Source organism: Sus scrofa, chromosome 2, assembly GCF_000003025.6.
Source record: "Sus scrofa isolate TJ Tabasco breed Duroc chromosome 2, Sscrofa11.1, whole genome shotgun sequence".
In the NCBI taxonomy this organism is placed as follows: Eukaryota; Metazoa; Chordata; class Mammalia; order Artiodactyla; family Suidae; genus Sus; species Sus scrofa.
In genome coordinates, this window is record NC_010444.4 from 141,534,453 (window position 1) to 141,547,294 (window position 12,842).

At 58.9% G+C, this 12,842-nt stretch overlaps 1 long non-coding RNA gene across 1 annotated transcript in view; it reads left to right on the forward strand.

Annotated features, from left to right (window-relative positions):
* Nucleotides 1-12,842, forward strand: part of LOC110259504 — a 63,147-nt gene that overhangs the window by 11,696 nt on the left and 38,609 nt on the right. Inside the window, exon 4 of the long non-coding RNA XR_002341939.1 lies at nucleotides 10,624-10,828. This is a non-coding gene — a long non-coding RNA (uncharacterized LOC110259504). The remainder of the gene's footprint in view (nucleotides 1-10,623; nucleotides 10,829-12,842) is intronic.

Sequence of the window (12,842 nt, forward strand, 5' to 3'; positions counted from 1 at the left end):
ATTTTGATGTTATGTGAACAGCATGCAAAGCAGATGCAAATATTATGCAAACTAGAACTTTCCTTGTCCTAGTCGGCAGCAGGACAGGCTCCCAAACGGGAGGTGGGGCCCCAGAACCCAAGGGGAGGTGTGGAGGTGAGGGTGGGCACCGACGCGGCTTTGTCAGGAGGAAGCCGCATTCAAGCCGTGCTTGAGTGCCTACTGTATACCCAGCACCAGGCTGGGCTCCTGCGGACTCAGATGAAGACTCAGGCAACCAGGGAAGTTGAGCCAAGTAGGGGCAAGATCTGCTGCCACCCCAGGAATTTGGCTGGTGGCCTTTCAGAGGCATCCTTGCATTTCATAGAAAGTACAAGACCAGAGAGCAGAATGTTTAAATTCTCCTGTTCTGGCCTCAGCCAGATGTGGGTTTGATTCTCAGCTCCACTGCTTAATTGCTGTATGATCTTGGGCAAGGCACGTCACCTCTGGAAGTTTCTGTTTATCTGCTCATAAAATGAGAATAGTAATAGTAAAGGAGGTCCCGTCGTGGCGCAGTGGTTAACGAATCCGACTAGGAACCATGAGGTTGCGGGTTTGATCCCTGGCCTTGCTCAGTGGGTTAAGGATCCGCAGTTGCTGTGAGCTGTGGTGTAGGTCGCAGACGTGGCTCAGATCCCGCGCAGCTGTGGCTGTGGTGTAGGCCGGGGGCTACAGCTCCAATTCGACCCCTAGCCTGGGAACCTCCATATGCCAACGGAGCGGCCCTAGGAAAGGCAAAAAGACACACACACACACACACACACACACACACAAAAGAATAGTAATAGTATGGACCTCACTGGGTGGTTGTAAGGACTCAGAGACCTGTCTGTACCAGGGCGTGGTGACTGGTTCCGGGTAAAAGCTCCGTAAATGGGCGTTGTGATTGTAGTACCTGCTTCCCCAGAGGAGTCTCTCTACCCTCTCCTGCCCTGTTCTGAGCTCCTATAGCAGCAAACGCCCTAACCAACCCCCGTGGAGTCTTGGAAGCATCTGCCTGAGGGCAGGGTCCGTGTTTGCTTTTCTCTGTCCCCACCACAGCCTTGCCTGGAGGGTCACACAGCGGATTCAATGAAAGATAATTGAATGCTCTCAACTCCTCCGGTGGGCGGGGAGGGCAGGCCCATAGGGAGACCGCTGAGGGGCTCAGAGGGTTGTCCCAGGACATCAAGCTGGGGAGCTGGGGTCCCAGGGTCCTGGCGGAGGAGGGATCCCAGCAGTCAGTTTAGGGAACCGGGACAGGGGGAATCTCTTCCCAGTGGTCCCCCAGCCACCTGCCCTCCAAAAAAAGGTGCAGGGGGGAGATGGGAGGAGGAGCTCCTGCTCTCAGCAAATGAAAACGAGGCTAGAGGTGGGGTGAGCCGGTCAGGGGTTGGTTCCAGGACAAAAAGAGGCAGGTGTGGGTGGTGCGGGGGTGGGGGCGTAACCACAACACCCATCATCATAGCCTGCGTTTATTGAGCACCTACTCTTTACTAGACTTTGTGATAAACACTTTTCAGATGCTGTCATATTCAAGTCTTACAGTGACAGTCTCTTTTTAAAATCCTTGAGGAAACTGATAGACATGCTTACCCAAGGTCACTCAGCTGGAAAACATCTGTCCCAGCACTTGAACCCTGGCATTCCTTTTTTTTATTTTTTTTTTAAGGGCTGCACCCATAGCAGATGGAGGTTCCCAGACTCAGGGATGAATCGGAGCTGCCGCTGTCCGCCTACACCACAGCCACAGCAACGCGGGATCTGAGTTAAGTCCGTGACCTACACCACAGCTCATGGCAACGCTGGATCCTTAACCCACTGAGCAAGGCCAAGGATTGAACCCACATCCTCACGGATCCTGGTCGGATTCGTTTCCACTGTGCCATGACGGGAACTCAATGAACCCTGGCATTCTTGCTGCAGAGCTTTATCCTTCACCTCTGAGCAGCACATCCATGCTCCCGAAGGCCGACCTAGGTTCAAGCCCTGCCTCTCTCAGCAGGCTTCTGTTGCTTCTCCTCACCTCCCCTTCATCAGCCGAAAGATACTACTGATCCCGTAAACTGCCCCTCTCCTCACCTCTGTCCTCTCCAGCCCCATCCTCCTGCCTCCTCCCTGGCCTCTCTCTGTACCTTTGCCTTCGTCTGCTCTGTAAAGCAGCCAGAAGGATCTTTCAACATTCCGGTCAGACCATGTCACTCCCAGCTTAGAACCCCCTAAAGTGTCCCATGTCACTTTTCAACAACCCTGACCCCTCACCTAGTCTTCAAAGCCCTGTTCTAGCTGCTTCCCTGTTCTAGGGCCTAAGGTCATGACCCCAGTGGTATGCTCCACACCTTCTCCTTTGCTTGGCTGGTTCCTCCTGAAGGCTCAGTCTCAGTTCAGATGTCACCTCCTCAGAGAGGCCCTCCCTGACTACCCCAGCCAACACGGTTCCCTCCCCGACGTCAGTCTCACAGGACCTGTTTTAAGGGCTTCATGGCCCTTCAGACTCTCTGAGCTCATCCTGGTCACCGATTTGTTTACTCGATTCTGGTTTGTCTTCCTGAATTAGAATCTAAGCTCCATGAGGCTGTTGGCCCCCTAGTCTAAACAGCGCCGGGTACGTGCTAGGCCCGGATAAACACCTGAAAGAATGCAGTGGTTGGTGTGACCTGAATCCAGAAGCCCAGCCCTTCTCTCCCTCAGTTTCTTTTCTCTGTTGGGGCCGTCTTCTCTCAGCCTCCTAGGGAGCGCTCCGGATGAGATCAGAGGTGGCAAAGGCCTCCCTGGGGAGGGGGGGAGGGGAGGGCACGATGCCCGCCTGTGGATGAGGTCCGCGTGCGTGCAGGGGACAAGCCGAGCGGCCGAGATGTTTTTGGCTAGACCCCTGCCCCCGAGTGGTGTCCTAGCCGGGCAGGGGAGTGGGCCCAAGCCCTTCCTCCGGTGGGAAGCTCCTCCCGGCGGGGCCTCCTGTTCCCCCCTCCCCGGGGAGGCAGGTGGAGCTGCGTCCTCATCTTTGTTCCCATCTGGAGCGCGTTTGGCGCGGCGTGGCGGGGGCGGGGCTGCGCCCCCGCGGTGCCCGGAGAGACGGGCCCGCCCGCTTATCTGATCTGCGGCTAATTGAAACTCCCTGCTCGCGAAGGTCAGCTCGGTCCCCTGACAGCTGCCGAGCCGAGCGGGGCCGGATGGAAAACCCGGGCTGTGCAGGGCCCGGCGGGGCGCGGGGGGGAGGGGGCGTGGGGGGCTGCCTCTGCGGCGCAGTAGACAAAGGCTGCCCCTCCCGCCTTGTGCACGCTGCCGGGGGTCGCCAGAGGTAGCGGCCTTCGCCCTCACCCAGCGGGGCGCTGCGGCCAGGGTCACGTGGCCTAAGGCTACAGAGGCGTGGTGGTGGGGGGGCGCCCTTAATCCTTACGCGCCCGCCCACCCCGCTCCCACGCCGGGGCCCCGTCTGGGGTCTCTGGGAGAGTCACCCCCAACTTCCTGCCCCTACCCCGCCTCCACGCCCCGGCTCTGAGACTTCCTGCCTCCCCGGCTCCGGGCTGCTCAGGCTGTGGGAAGCTGGCGGGGCGGGGGCGGCCGGGTCCCCTCCCCCTGCACGCTCTACGGGGCGCTGGGGGTCCGGGAGGAAGTGTGCGCGGTGGGGGGCAAGGCCTGGCCCCGGGGCGGCCATCCGGTGGGGCAGGTGCGGCCTCAGCCCTGGGAGGGAGGGTAGGCAGGCCCGTTGCTAATGGTGCAGGGTAGGGGGTGGGGTGCGCACCGCGGGGAGTCCCGTTTCCAGGGTTCCGGGTGCGGATGTGGCTCGCGCAGGAGGTCCCGCCCGACGCGCCCCAGGCAGGCCCAGGCCCTGCAAAGCCGGCACGCGTCCCTTCACCTCCCGCGGGTTTAGGCTGAGGTGCTGGGAAGCTCCCAAGGTGTAAATGCTTCAGGCTGACCGCGCCCTTGAGCAAAGCCTTTTGGGCCTCGGCTTTCCCAGCCTGAAAAAGTAACCCCAGTGACAGCTACCATTTTTCAGAACCACGTGCCAAACGTTTAACATACTTGGTCTCAAGCCACACAACCCTTCCATTTTGTTGACAAGCAAGGTGAGACGCCGAGAGGTTGTGACTTGCCCAAAGTCACATGGTTAGGAAGTAACCCAGGCGGGACCGATCGTTCTTGACTACGGGTGGTCCCCTTTTAGCGAGAGCTCTGGAGGTGTACGCCTATATAGGTCGATCCCCCAGCGCATTCACCAGTGCAGTGAGGCCCTCGGCCGCGTCTCGCCGCACGAGTTCCCGTCTTGGAGCTGGGCACGTGTATCTGGGCGCGTTCCCGCGTGCTGGAGCCCAGGGACAGAAGCACAGCCTAGCGCACTGGTACCCAGGTGCGCGGTTCCCGGTTGGGACCCGGCAGAGTCATATGGCCTGAGCCGCGGGCTAAGTGGAGCGGGGGCGGGGAACTCGGAGTAGAGTCCACGCGGGCCGCGGCGCCTGGGAGGCCGCAATCCCGGCGCCTGCAGCCGGCGAGGCGCGGGGTGACGCGCGGGGGCCCAGCTACCGTGACCTCCTCCGCGGTTTCCATGGAGACGGTGCACTATAAATAAAAAAAAAAAAAAGGGAGAGAGAGGAGGAATTTCAAACCCGTTTTCTACGGCGCTTGGCGGGAGGGGGGAGGAAAGCTCTCTTTGAATCGAGTTTCCCATTTCACCTTCCCAGGCGGTGGGAGCGCTTCCCCCACAGCCCAGCCGGGAAATTGCCGCCCCTCACGCCGCGTGGCGCCCCCCGAGGAAGCTAATTAGCGCAGCCCGGGGAGCTGGGGACTGGGGACCCGGCCCCGGGGGGCCGGGGCCCGCCTCTTGACGGGGGGGGGGAGCGCCTACAAATTGACGCACCCCCCCACCTCCCCGCATCTCTCCAGGCGCGCACGCAGCCCGGAGCGGGCCGGGGCACAGGGCGCAGGCGGGAGGTCGCATCTGCAGCTTTGGCGCAATGAATCAGGCGCGGCCGCCGCCGCCGCCGCTGCGGAGCGCGTCTGGCATCCGGAGTCTCCCGGGATCGAAAATAATTTGGGCAAAGCGGTGGGAGGTGTGTGTGTGTATGTGTGTGTGTGTGTGTGTGTGTGTGTGCGCGCGCGCGCGCGCGCTCCGAGGGGAGGGCGGGGGAGCCGGCCGGGCGGGGTGCGCGGGGCGGGGGGAGGTGCCATCCGACAGCCCCGCTGTGGTGAGAACAGAGTTGACACTTCTTTCCTTTCCACTTACTGCGGCAAGTACCGCGAGGAAGCTTAACCCTCTCGCTGCTTGGACCATTAGAGGCGCCGCGAGCGCCCTCATGAGGGCGCGCCAGTGCTGGGGGGGCCAGGTGTGTAGGCTCTTTTTTAGCGGGTAATTGCGGCCGGCTGGGTTCAGCTCTCTGGCTCTTCAGACTGGCGCTCCCACCAGAACATTCCTTACGGCATCCTCCTGGGGCTCTTCTCCATCGCTCCTTTTACTCTCTCCGGATCTGGTTAGTTTCAGCGCTGTGGCCTCAGTTTCCCCACCCATGCAAGAGGCTCAGCGGTTCTAATGTAACAGCTGCCTTGTCTTAGTTTTGTGACCCTGTGACTGGCGCATTCCGCAGAGGCCGGAGTGAGGGGTTAGGGCGTCGGAGGCAGGAGCCGAAACCGCCCCCCCCTTCATCTCCCGCCCGCACTCTGGACGCCCTTCATCAAAATGGCCGAGTTCCTGTTTTTGCCTCTGCCGGCAGAAATGTCACCGCTGCTGCATTAAGCACGCTCGGTGGGAACTCGGTTTGGATCGAGGAGCTGGCGCTCAGCCCTGCCAAGCTGCCTGCCTCCGGGGGGTGGGGGCGGGCTGCCTGGCCGGTAGTCCTGGCTGGGGTCGGCCTTTGCGCGGGTTCCCACCTTCCTGCCGCCTCTCTAGCGCCCCCAGGCTCGCCCTTCCTCCGCTGTGCTGGTTGTTCCCACCTCCCTCAAGTTTTTTTTTTTTTTCTTTTTTTTTGTGGGGCGGGGGGGGGGACATCTGTTCAGACTTTTATGCCTGTCTGGCCAGGGAGAGATGGTTGCGGAGCAGAATTCACTTCCTCCTCCTTGCCACCCCCATGCTCGGTAGCGCCTCTGGAATTCCCTAATCTCTCCACGAGCCTCGGAATTGCCCTTTGGTTGAGCGGTAGCCAGACCTCAGAGCATCCCTAGCCTTGTGGCCTGAAGCCCCCTTAGCAGGGCTTGAGTGGGGGGAGCTTTCCACTTCCCCCTTCTTTGCTTCCTGCCAAGGGGTCCCACCACCCTAGGGATTCCCACACCTTGGTGCACAGCAGAGAATGTGGCCTTGTGAGCGTGCGGAGGTGGGGAGGCAGAGTGTGTAGAGAGTCTGATTCAGTGGCCGTGGGGGTGGTTCTGTCATCTGCCTGCTTCACAAGAGCCCAGGGGAGGCCCTGGCTCTCACTCTGAGGCATGAGCCCTCATCCAGGAGTGGGAACTGGGAGTCCCACAGAGCTTGGAGGTCATGGCAACTCCCCATGCACAGAGGCCGAGGTGGAGAGAGGAGAGGGGACGGCCTAGGGTTGCTCTGTAAGGGAGGGGGGGTTGCATGGTGGAGAGGGGGCGCTGTCCCGGCTCTGCTGCTCATCCGGGGTGCGATGGAGAGCGGGTGAGCTGAGCTGTCTGTGCCTTGCTGTCCTTGCTATAACACGGATAGTCCCTGACCTCACCGGAACCCCGGGTGCCCTCGGCAGGAGAGTGTGTGCAAAGTGTGAGCACAGATCTTAGTGCGTGATAAATGTGAGCCTTTATCATCACTCTTGTCGCTGTCAGTAGCAGAACCGGAACTCAGGTCTGGGGTTTAGATACTGGTTGGGGGGGGGGCAGAGAGGCTGGCCCAGCTCTTTTTGGTCCCCCGAGTCTAGTCCTTGGGGCACACAGGTCTGAGGCAGGGAGAGTGGGTATGGGCTAGGAGTCAGTCCGCTGGGGCTGGTCGCATCTGTGGGTCTCCCCACCATAAGCCCTGGGGCCTTTCTCACCCTTGGGAAGTATTGTCCCCTCATAGCTCCACCAGTTCTGGATGCCCACTGGGCACTGGTTAGCGCTCGAGGGCTTGCCCTCCCTGCCCAGACCCCTGTCCAGCCATGCTGCCTTGTCAAGTGTCAGATCCTGTGATGGTGGGAATGCAGCCAGGTAGCTTAGTAAACGCCCCCCGCCCCCGCCCCGGGGATGGTGCTGGGACAGTTGGTGTCGGGCATTCTGGGCCAGGAAGAGAATACCCAAATTGGAGGGACCTTTGAGGATGGGCAGATAATCAAGTTAAAATGAGGTGGAAAGGCAGCTTGGAGGGATCTGAATGTGGACACAGGACCAGCATATGCCTGGAACACAGGGCTGATGTCTCTTTTGTTCGGGGGCTTTGGGACCACTGGCTTCTGAAGCGTCACCCACGGGTTGTGGTTATAAGAGCATTCACGTCCGAGGTGGGGAAGGGGTATGTATGCGTCTACTTGAGACTGGCTGGCAGAGGGCTGCGACCACCCTCAGAGCTCCTTCTTGGGCTGTAGGCGGCAGAGGGCACAGTGTTGGGCCCTCCTGCTCTCACACACACTTGCCTACGTGTCCACCCCTGCTCAGCCACACTCCTCCAGATGCACGCTGGCCCACGTGTTCTCATGTCCCCACATGCACGTACCCATGAACACGCTCAAACGCCACATGTGTGACCCACACAATGAACGCGTCTGCATGAATTCACACTGGTATGCACTTGGGCTCCCAGGTGTGCAGACATGAACATGCGTGTGCACACGGTATCCCGATGCTCCCGTGTACGCCTTAACACCTCTGTGCACACCTAGGCACACATCAGCCCTGCACACATGGCCCAAGCCCTCAGCATTTGCTCTCCCATCAGCTGGTTTGTGTGTCTGAGGTTTGTCTGTTTCCCATGAGGACAGGTCTATCTTTGTTCATTGCCAAGTGCCCTGGAGAACAGAGATTGGCTTGACCTTAGGGCCCGCATGCCTGGTATCTGGGAGGTGCGTAACACAGTATTATCTGGAGTAGATGAGTACCTGTGTAAGTGCATTCAGGACTGTCTGAATGGATGGTTATTCATATTGAGAACTGAGTGTCTAATTCTGTGCCAAGCGCTGTCCTTACCGGAAGCATCTCACCTAAGCCTCACAGCAACCAACCTATGCAGCAGGTGCTGTTATAGTGTCTGTTTAGGACTCTGAGGGCAGAGGCCCTGAGAAAGTCACCACTTGTGTTCGCTTTCTAGGGCTTCCTAACAAAGTGCCACAGACTGGGCCGCTTAAACAACAGAAATTCGTTGTCTCAGAGTTCTGGAGCCCAGAAGGCTAAAATCAAGATGTTGGCAGCCGCCTTTGAGGACTGCGAGGGAAGGCATTGTTCCCGCCCTCTCTCCTTGACTCTCTTCTCCGAATCTCTTTATTTATTTTATTTTTTTATTTTAATTTTTTTCTGCATCTCTTTATATCATCTGCCCTCTGCATGTGTCTGGGTCCCTATTTCTTTACTTGTAAGGACATGTGTCTTACTGGATTAGGGCCCATCCTAATGACCTCCTTGTGACTCGATTATCTCAGTAAAGGCTCTATTTCCAAATAAGTTCACATTCTCAGATACTGGGGGTTAAGGTCATTGACATGTGCCCTTGGGATAGAAGGTCATTCAGCCCATATTACTCTCCAAGGTCACATGTCTAGGAAATAGGCTAAGCAGGATTTGATCCAGGGTCTGGACTGTCAGAGGCCGCAGTAGCATCCTACTCTGTGGTGCAGAGGGTGTGTACATGCGGGTGTCCCAGGGGTCACTCTCCCTGGCTCCCTAGCTCCCAACAGTGGGTGTCCAGTGCCTGCGTGCGTGCGTGAGGCGTTGGCCTTTTGCAGCGCTGCCTCCCTGGCGGGCTAGTAGCTGTGATGCTCCTTCGGCCATGATATGGGCACCCGAAGCCATCCCCCAGGGCTCTGGTGGCCAGCGCTGCCCGACAAGTCAGCTTTGACGGGAGCGCCTGGAGACACACACAGGGAGCCGGAGGCCGCCTGACTCCCCCCACCAGCTGCCATCTCGGATGCTGCGGCCTCATTTCAGAGGCTCCTGGCTTTGAAGTGCTCAGCCCAGTCAGGCGGGAAGTTGGAGCCAGTGCGGGGCCCAGGGCCCGGGGGGCGGGGGGGGGCAGTCCTGAGGCCTTCCTGCATCAGCTGGGGCAGCCACGACCAGGCAGGCCCCCGGCTGACCTTTGTCCACAGCCTGAACCTCTCCTTGTGCTGCGGGGAGGCAGGGGGGCTGGACCTCACCCCTGCCTGCTCCTCTGAGCTTGGGTGGGAGGGGCCTGCAAAAGAGACCCGGCCCCAGGACCAGTGGTGGAGACCAAGTCTGGTGGGAGAAGCATCAGTCCAATGGGGGCCCAGACGTTGGAGACGCGGCCTCTGCCTTCAAGGCGTTTTCAGTCTGAAAAGTCCTAGCTTTTCTGAGCCTCACTTTGTCCATCCTTGTGGGGCTGACAGTCTGGTTCGTTGTGAAGGTTCTGGGAGTCACCTTGGTAGACAAGGACCAGGGTAACAAGGGCATCACACCCCACGTAGAGCCACAGCATTTAGAGGGAGGATGATGGTGATGGGTCATAGTTCCTGGGCCTCAGGCTGGGAGCTCAGTGCATTGGTTACCCAGTTATCCCGTTTAATCCTCCTGAGACATCTGGGAGGCAGTTACCATCATCATGGCCATTTTTGTTTGTTTGTTTGTTTATTTATTTATTTCTATCTTTCAGCCACACCCATGGCATATGGAAGTTCCCGGGCCAGGGACTGAATATGAGCCAGGTCACAGCTGCAGCAATGCTAGATCCTTAACCCGCTGCACCAGGCTGGGGATTGAACCAGCACTGCCATAGAGACAAGCCAGATGGTTAAGCCATTGCACCACAGTGGGAACTCTCTTCATGGCCTTTTTTTTTTTTTTTTTTTTTTTTTGTCTTTCTGTCTTTTCTAGGGCTGCTCTCGTGGCATATGGAGGTTCCCAGGCTAGGGGTCTAATTGGAGCTGTAGCCACTGGCCTACGCCAGAGCCACAGCAACGTGGGATTCGAGCCGTGTCTGGGACCTACACCACAGCTCACGGCAACGCCGGATCCTTAACCCATGGAGCGAAGCCAGGGATCGAACCCACAACCTCATGGTTCCTAGTCGGATTCGTTAATCACTGACCATGACGGGAACTCCTCCTCGTCCATTTTTAAATGAAGAGACTTGGAATTCCCTCGTGGGGTAGCGGGTTAAGGATCCGGCGTTGTCACTGCAGGGGCTCGGCTTGCTGCTGTGGCGTGGGTTTGATCCCTGGACCAGGAACTTCCGCTTGCCGTGGGCGTGGCCCCTCAACAAATGAAGCGACTGAGGTTCAGCGAGGTGGACGGTCACGCGGCCCGGGTGTCGGGGGCAGAGGTTTGATGCTGCTCTTAAGGTTTCACAGCAGCATGCCGTGTAATCATGAAGATGGGGTCTCAAGGTGGGAGCCGAGGGGAAGACTCTACCTTGGCTGGTAACGACCCGGGTTCTGGGGTCCCCGTGCTCTGAGCCCTCCCCTGACCTTGGTGAGCGTGGCCGAGCTGGGTCCGTGATGGCGACGGTGCTGCCGATGTGTGTCCTTCGTCTTCATCAAGGGGAACCAAGCTCCGGCCTCCACGCTTCTGCATTCGGTCTTCCCAGCAGCCCTCTGAGGTCGTCAGGGTGGAATGAGTCTTACTTGACAGATGAGGAGACTCAGACGCGAGGTCCTGGAGTCCGTCTCCAAAGCACGTCGGAAGGAGGGCGAGGTCTCGCTCCGTTCTCCTGACTCCACGTGGATAGTCTTTCTGCTTCAGGCAGGTGAGTGTCTTCCAATCATTTCAGAACAAAAGCCCTCCCTGGTTCCCTCGCCCACCCCTGGGTGGCTGGACCTGTGCCTTAGTGTGGGGGCCGGGAGGGAGAGGGTGCTGATTCCCAAGAAGCAACTACCAGGAGCACCGTTGGCTTGTCCCGAGCCGTCCCTTTGTGGCGGACGTGGTGCTTCAGGCTGCCGCCGCAGCCAGCAGAGCAGCTCAGATACACCAGTGTTCGTGAGCCCCCGCCTGAGCCGGGTGCGGGGCTGTGCCGGAGCAGGGTGCAGGGGAGAACGAGGGAGGCAGACGTGGGACGTTTGACCGATGCGAACACAGGAGATCGGCTAGACGGTGGGGGCATGGGCACAGGACCCCTGGTGTCTAACTGAGGTGCTGGGAAAGGTTTCTCAAAGGACGCGCTATCTAAGTGGGGGACTGAGAGTTCCGGCGGTTTTTGCCAGACAAAGAAGAAAGGGTGGCAGGGAAGAATTCTGGGCTGGGAAAGCAGCCCGGAACCGCAGAGGCCCGACGGAGAACGGCCTCTCTGAGGAACCCGATGCTAAATGTAGCAGCGGCTGGAGTATGAGAGGGAGACGGAGGGCAGGTCATTGATTCAGGATGCTTGAGGCCAGCACAAGGGGTCTGTCTGGTCTCAACCCTGTGGCGTGACGGCCCACTGATCCTGCTTCCCGTCCCCTCTTCTGGGTGGCACTCTGCTGTCTGGAGGACTCTCTCACATCAGTCACATGTGCCCAATACCCCTGAGCCATAAGTGTCTGTTTTACAGGAAGAGAAAGACTCTCAGAGCTTCTCGGACTGGTTGCTTTTCCCCTGGGCGGTAAAGGGCCCTTGGGCCTGGGCCCTGACCTCTTCAGGCCAGTTCTAGCCAAGGGCCTGGACTGTTTGCAGGGTGCCCGTGTGGGTTCTGGGATGGTGGACTGTCGTGGGCTAGGGGCACCGTCCGGTTGGGGGAAGCCCTGGGGATGGAGGCGGGGAGTCCCCCTCCCCAAGGCTCCGGGCTGGAGGGGCTGCCGCTGCCTCTCTCCTGCAGTCCGTCCCCAGTGGCTGGCCAGGAGGTGAGTCAGCCAGGATGAAGTCACCCGCTTCCGCGCAGCCCGTGCCCCCTGACCTGGCAGGCGCCTGCCAGGGGCACCAGCCGAGCGCGAGGACGAGCCAGGCAGCTCTCCAGGTCTCTCCGTCGCAGCTGATTTAGGGGGGCTGGAGGTGTCCGGAGCCATCAGAAGCAGCTGGGCGTCTGGGGCTGCGAGGTCCATAAGTCATGCCGCCACCGCCGTTCCCTGCAGTGCTCCCCGAGAAGTCTGTGATGAATCGCCGGGGACTGGGCTCATCAAAATCAGTTTATGCCAAAGGGAAATTAATTTCTGTCTCTCTGAGATGGGGTGTGGGGAAGGGCAGGGCAGCTCCGGAGGCAGGCCAGTGACAGCACTACGGGGGCGGGGGCGGGGGGCGGTCCTGCAGTGTGGCCGTGGTGGTCCTTGGCTAGAGGTCCTGCCCATTCTGCAGAGGGGGGCGACTGAGGCTTCAAAGGGGCCTCCTAATCTTGGGGACAAGAACCCAGGTTTTGCTCGTGATGAATTCTTTCTCTCCTCCCTCCCTCCCTATTTTCGTATGTATTGATTGAGTACCTGCTCTGCTCTGTGGTGGGGACACAATAGGGCACAAGACAAAGATGCTGCTTTCATGGAGCAGAATTCTGGTTGGAGAAGACGGACAGGCTGCCATAGGTAAAGAAGGAAAGAGCACACAGGCAGGAGAACTGGGTGAGCATTGCCCCTAGCATGACTGGGGGTAACGAGGCCCACTTCCCCAGCATGGTCAGAAGATCTGTCTGAAGAGGAGAGTTTGTGTTTTTTTTTTTTTTGTCTTTGATCTGTCTGAAGAGGAGAGTTTGTTTTTTTTTTTTTTTGTCTTTTTGCCTTTTCTAGGGCTGCTTCCCAAGGCATATGGAGGTTCCCAGGTGAGGGGTCGAATCAGAGTTGTAGGCGCCTACCTACGCCAGA